The sequence below is a fragment of the Belonocnema kinseyi genome, chromosome 5 (genome assembly GCF_010883055.1).
Source record: "Belonocnema kinseyi isolate 2016_QV_RU_SX_M_011 chromosome 5, B_treatae_v1, whole genome shotgun sequence".
NCBI classification, from domain to species: domain Eukaryota; kingdom Metazoa; phylum Arthropoda; class Insecta; order Hymenoptera; family Cynipidae; genus Belonocnema; species Belonocnema kinseyi.
The window spans coordinates 141,988,145-141,994,277 of record NC_046661.1 but is presented as its reverse complement, the minus strand read 5'-3'; the positions used below and the strand labels follow the sequence as shown (position 1 = coordinate 141,994,277).

Here is a 6,133-nt window from a genome sequence, read left to right as displayed (position 1 = left end):
GAAAGAGACGGCACTCCTCGCTCGACTCGTTCTCTCTCTCTCTCTAAACAGGAGCGTCGGCGGATCAAAGAGACTGTTGGTCTAGACTTTATATGTCTATGGTTGCCACGCCGCGGCGCCGGTCCGACGGCTTCATTCGTTGCGTGCGTTGGTTCTGTTGATTCACGTCGAAACCTGTCGGGACAAAGCTAGAGCACGAAGCTTTCTGTAGGGTAGCGGGTCGCATCCTTTTTCGTTTATGATATTCGCTGACTTTACGGAATTTAAGAGCTATCGTTGTTCTTCTATGTAATAGTCTTTTTGTTAAACCACGTTGTCTTCCTAGTGTACTTTTTCTCATTTGTTTATATTAGGCTTAAAGTACACTTTTTGTTCCTAAAATTTCTTATTTGGCGCTTCTGTTATATTCTTGTTGCTGTATCTTCCTCTTTCATACTTCTGTTCAATCTGATGTTGCTAACTGGTGCCAGGTGTAATTTCCTTCTCTTCTCTGCAGTTATTCATAGTTGCAATGGCAACTTCGTCGAAGTTTAAAAGTCGTTCGACGTTCAACTGCCCTCTGCTTGGTGGTCCAGAAGAACTGTCTTCTTTTAAACTTCCTACGTATGAAGATGTTATCAAAGGCTGTTCTTTCGAAAGGCAACGTTTAGCTCCCGAAGAGGGAAAAAAAGAACCCTTGTTTTCTGACATTGCTGAAAACATAGCGAAAGAGATTATTTCCGTGTACGAAAAAGCATCAATACATGTTACGCATAAATGAGTTGTACAAATGTTAAAGGCTTATCATGCAAAATATAAAACCATCACGAAGTCATATAGCAAACTTTAAAGCTGCAATAAAGTTGCCAAAACTATTGAAAGTTTTAAATTACATGCGCAAACAAGCCTTTTCGACATATGCTCTTGCAAATGTTCATACCTTGCTTTATGCTCTTATTCCAAAGAGAGAAAAGTTCCACAGAGTGAACACGCGTTTCTTATTGATCAGAGAATAGTCCGAAAAATGGTCATCGGTACTCTTGACAAAGAAACAACCGCTGTTCTTCAAAAGAGGGAGGCTAGGAAAACACAGGAAGCTGCCCGACTTTTAAAGTTGCCAGATGGTACTTCCAGAGGCAGGGAAGTAGATTTTCCAGCCGATGAGAATAGCAATCATGGTAGTATTGAGTGTCCGACCAAGAGTGATACTGACGATGATGATTTCTCCCCATCGACTTCAAAAAGGCAGGAACTTCCTTCCTCTCAAGATCGTTTAGTTCTTTCTAAAACAGCTTACACGAAAGGTGCCTGGCATGTGTGGTCTCTAATTCGATACTCGCGGTTTCTCCCTGAAGACCAGAGGAAAGTTGTTGATAGGGTGATTCAAACGAACAGCTTTTTGCCACCCAGGAAACTTGCTGCTTGCGATGATCTCTGACGAGAGGACCCATGTCAGGGAGCTTACAAGATGTCGCATTTTAAAATACAGAATGTCTGAAATACAAGATGGAACCATTAGGCTTAGGTCTTTTAGAGTTCCTAAGATTGATTTTGATGCACCTGATTACATTGATCTGATATCTTGAACTGGGACCTCCATCACTGAGCCGCCTCTGTTGGCAGACATGCCGATAGACATCCGTGACAAGTTGTTACGGATGCAGGCACTCATGTTTATGGGGAGGAACAGCGACATGGTTTGATACTCGCAAAATTGCCTTCGCGGTCACAAATGCCGATTTGGAACACAAAAAACCAATACAAGTTCTTAACAGGATATTTATGAGTACCCGTGATACCGAAACGGTATGTGATTACAATGCCATTCAACGGCATTTAAATTTCACTGTTTTGAGAATCCGTGTTAACAATTCTTAACTTACACTATGCTAAATGGTATCAGGTTGGGTGCCTGGTGTGGGAGGATCTCGGAGTACAGCCACGTTCACGAGGTGAGTTCTGAGTCACTGAATCTTCGAATTCTGTGAGCTGAGAGCTGTACAAATGTAATACTAGAAATGACTAATGAAAATGGTGAAATCCTTTATTAGCTTATAATATGGTCTCATTTGGGCTGGGCAACACATTAAATACAGCATGCTAGACTTGTCCAAACATAATAAACAGGTAGCTTTACCACGAAAAACATTGTTTAACATAAAAATGTACTTATACCTATAGTTTATAATTTTTATTAACACTTAACATTTTTTAGCAAAAAATACAATTTTTCGTTAAAATTGCACATTTTCGAGGAGTTTTCGGAGGCAGAAGATATTATAAGATCGGGCTGAAGTTTTAATATGTTCTTAGATATATCGGTTCACAACTTTTTCGCACTCAGCTGTTTCGAAAAGCCTACTTTTTATTTTTTCGCTCCACCCTAGCGTTCGGTGCCGCCTCCCGGAAAATTTATAGCCTTCAGCGCTGACAATTCCAATATTGTATTTTCATTTTTAAGTTTATGTAAAAAAAGATGGGAATTGCAAAAAGGGAGTCACACGGGAATAGGTGAAAGACTCCGATGCCCGTTCTAGTATTTCAAGTATTAAAATTAATCTAATTCTATTTCTTTTTCAGAATTAAGTTCACAGTACAATGACAAAATTCTCCAGAAAGGTTCATATACACTTCTAGACAGCTTGGGCATCTTTTACAGAGTAAGCAATGATTTAGATATACTGATAAGTGATGGGCACAATGATGACCCTTTCGGGCTGATACACGGTGCTGATGATAAACTGGTTTGCGCATTAGAAAAATATGAGGATAAATATTGGGTGCGTGCATTAAAGGTAAACGGTCAACAAGTTAAGGCGGATAATAGCCAAATTTATACGTGGACTCAAGCTGACACAAACTTATATCAACTTAAATTTGACAAAGTGCTTCAGTAAAAGAATATTTCGTATTTCTGACTGTACATAGTTTTTTATGTCGACACCCGCCCTCGCTCAAAAGAAAACCAATATTTCCTTTTTCTCCACTATGATATAATACATAAAAAAATAAATAAATAATATGAGTCAACATTAATTTCAATCGTTTATAGACATAATGTATAATATAACTATTTTTTAAGTCTATAAGTTAATGAAATCACTGTTGATTAATATAGTTTCTAGTTTTGTTATTATTTTATAGCAGGAAAAAAGGATATATTTGTTTATTAGTTACACGAATTACTGGCTACACGGAAAGAATTTTGGCACAAGAGCAGCGCCGCCTACTGTAAAACAGATGTGCGTAGGTTTGACACAGTTGCTATACCGATTTTGGCGCAGCGGACGCCCCGAACTAGTTCTCCCAAAAAGAGCTCTGCTTGACGCATGCGCTGTAGTGCACCGGACCATCTTCGGGAGCACTTAAAAAAAAGGCCCGGCAATTATGCGAAACGAATGAATAACAACAATACAACAATACAACTACTGCCGAGGAATTATTTCCGTGCGTTTAGTTCTTAATTTTTTATTTAAATAATAATATTTAGACATTATTTTGTCTTGGTTTTCTTCTAAATTACTTTTCTATTCTTAAGTTAAAAATGTTCTTTAATTTGGGACGGAATTAAATAAACAATTGAATAATATTGTAATTTCTTTTGATTTTATCGTTTTTGTTATCCAAAATTTTCTGATCTTAAAAATTCAATTTTAATAAAAATCAATGTTTCCTTTGAATCATGTAAAAACTACTTGTTTGGATTAGTTGTAACTGTTCTTCGAGTAAATGATTGCAAGTAGTAATCATTTTAGTGTTGATTAGTTTTAATATTTTTATTTGACTACGCCTCAAAAATAATATTTTATAACGAGAAAAATGTACTTGTGGATTAAAGATATAAATGGATGTAATATGACACAGAGCTTTATCTTTCGATTTTACCTCTACACCATGGGTTATTCTTTTCACATTTAAATTCTAATAAAAAGGCGCAAACATAAACCATTACGACGCTAATTTTAATAGCTAAATGAATATTTTAAAAAATTATTGAATTTTTTATAATTAAAGAGTCAATGTATTTTCACTAAATTTAAGAAATTTATAGACAAAAATCGTTCTTTTATTAAAATCATAGAAGATAATAAATATTTTGTTATTTTATACAAATTTGTCCACAGTATACATTTTTAATAATTGTAATGTTCGCCTGAAAGCCTTGTATTTCAAATTATTTGATTATGACAACTGAACACATGGAATTTTCCTTCGCTAATCACCAGTGTCTCGTCCATTTTCACTTGAAAAAAAAAGAAGAAATTAGCAATGCAAGACGCATATATTCTATAAAAATTAACAAAATATTATTTCTGATTTAAATGTATTAGCTAAAATGTAGTAGAGGAGCGAGGTGATGAGATATTAGAAGTATTTGTATCCTAGCGGAAAAAGCATGTGTGCAAAAGGATGACAGCGCCATTTTACAAAAGATTAGCAGTGGCGGACTGGCGTGAGGGCGCAGCAGGGAACCCCCGGGTGCGCCTCTCTTGATTGGCGCCCCCTAAGCCATGTCAAAGCGCCCCAAAAAGATTATATTTTTTACAAATAAATATATGTTAGATTGCGATGGGAAGAGTAAAAAGAATATCCACGATTCACACTCGTACTTCTATAAGTAATACCAGTAAAATAGAAGGCGCCCTCCAATTTCTTTTTATCCATAGTATTCCTAATAAATACCGTCATGCATGTTTTGAATTCTATTTAAAAAAATGTTTTAAATATGAATAATAAATTATGCATATTGAAGTAAAAGTGAAAGGAATATTCTTGTAATCAACTACATTACGGAATTTTAAATTCATGTGTTTCCGATGCATTCTAAAATATATTTATTGATTAGAAATGTATAGAACACCTAAATGTATTAGTTATGGGCGACCGCTAAATTTTTTTAGTATGATGCCTACTTATTAATGGAAATTTTCTCTGAAACAAGTTATTAGCTTACATTTCAAGAGTTCGGATCAAAGGATACATTTCATTATTTTGTAAATTGTAAAATATTACTCTATTTTGCTACACTTTAATATAATAATTGTTTTTTATTATAATTTTAGCATTTATCGTAATTTTTAATATTCTTTTTTATTGTGAAGAAAAACAATCTGCCCGCTGCGCGTCACGTTGTACAGCTTTCAAGTTGCAGCGCGTCTAGAGTGCGCGATTTTTGGTTCTTGCACGCTGTATGCTCGGTCTTTGTACTTCCCCCCATTTGTGCACAAACTTATTAAAATTAAAGGTCATAGCATCGACAAAATTGTAATTTGTTGATTGCGAATTATCTTTTGTTAAAGCTCCTTCGACTTCTACGAACACATTCTCATCACGTATCTTGTGCTTCGCCCTCGATTTTTTTCAAAAGGCGAATTTTTATACATTAAGTTCAACACTATTATGTAAAATGTATATTACATTCATTGTTGTACCTCGGCCCGGGATGGCTTATTCAGTTATTGCAAAATAATGTGCAAATTTGATTTATAATGATTAATTTAATATTTTCCTTGCTTGTTTCTAAATTTTATTCTCAGCTACCCTGAAAAATGTATCGTTTCCATCAATTTATATTATTGCAATTCATTATATGCATGGATATTGAAACAGACATATTTTTTTTATAATTTAAAGTTTTCGCCTTCTATAAATAAACCATTTTGATTCATACAAAATGATTAATAATGAATATATATTGAAAGTTAATGTTAAAGTAACGTTAAAGTAACGTTAAGCTATTGTTAAAGTAGAATTTAACTAAGCTTGAAAAGTAATGTTAACTAGTATTTAAGTACCATTAAACTAATGTTTAAAAACTTTTGTATCTTATCAGATATGAGGTTTTATTAAATAAAAACATATGAAATAAATATAAGAATCACTTATTTATTTGTGTTTTTAAAATTCTCATAAATCCCGACAATATTTTGTATCAGCTTATAAACGATTTACAGTATATACGAGGGTAGTTCAATAAGTCCTTAGAATGACCAACAGATGGCGCGCGAATCGCTCCAAATCGTCTGTTTTCAGTCAGCACCACTCCGACGTCAGCGTGGTCGTACATCAATAAGTGACGAACCACGTTCAGGAAGGCCCGTAGAAGCAAGTACTCCCGAAATCATCAATAAAATCCACGATTTGGTGTTGAAGG

General features: G+C 34.8%; 1 protein-coding gene and 1 long non-coding RNA gene across 4 annotated transcripts in view; one reads left to right on the top strand and one right to left on the bottom strand.

Moving 5' to 3' along the window:
• Window positions 1-6,133, bottom strand: part of LOC117172749 — a 41,956-nt gene that overhangs the window by 15,651 nt on the left and 20,172 nt on the right. The window lies entirely within an intron of this gene.
• LOC117172750 lies at window positions 2,534-3,970 on the top strand. The gene is made up of 2 exons (XR_004467056.1): window positions 2,534-2,639; window positions 3,153-3,970. It is a non-coding gene; the product is annotated as an uncharacterized LOC117172750 (long non-coding RNA).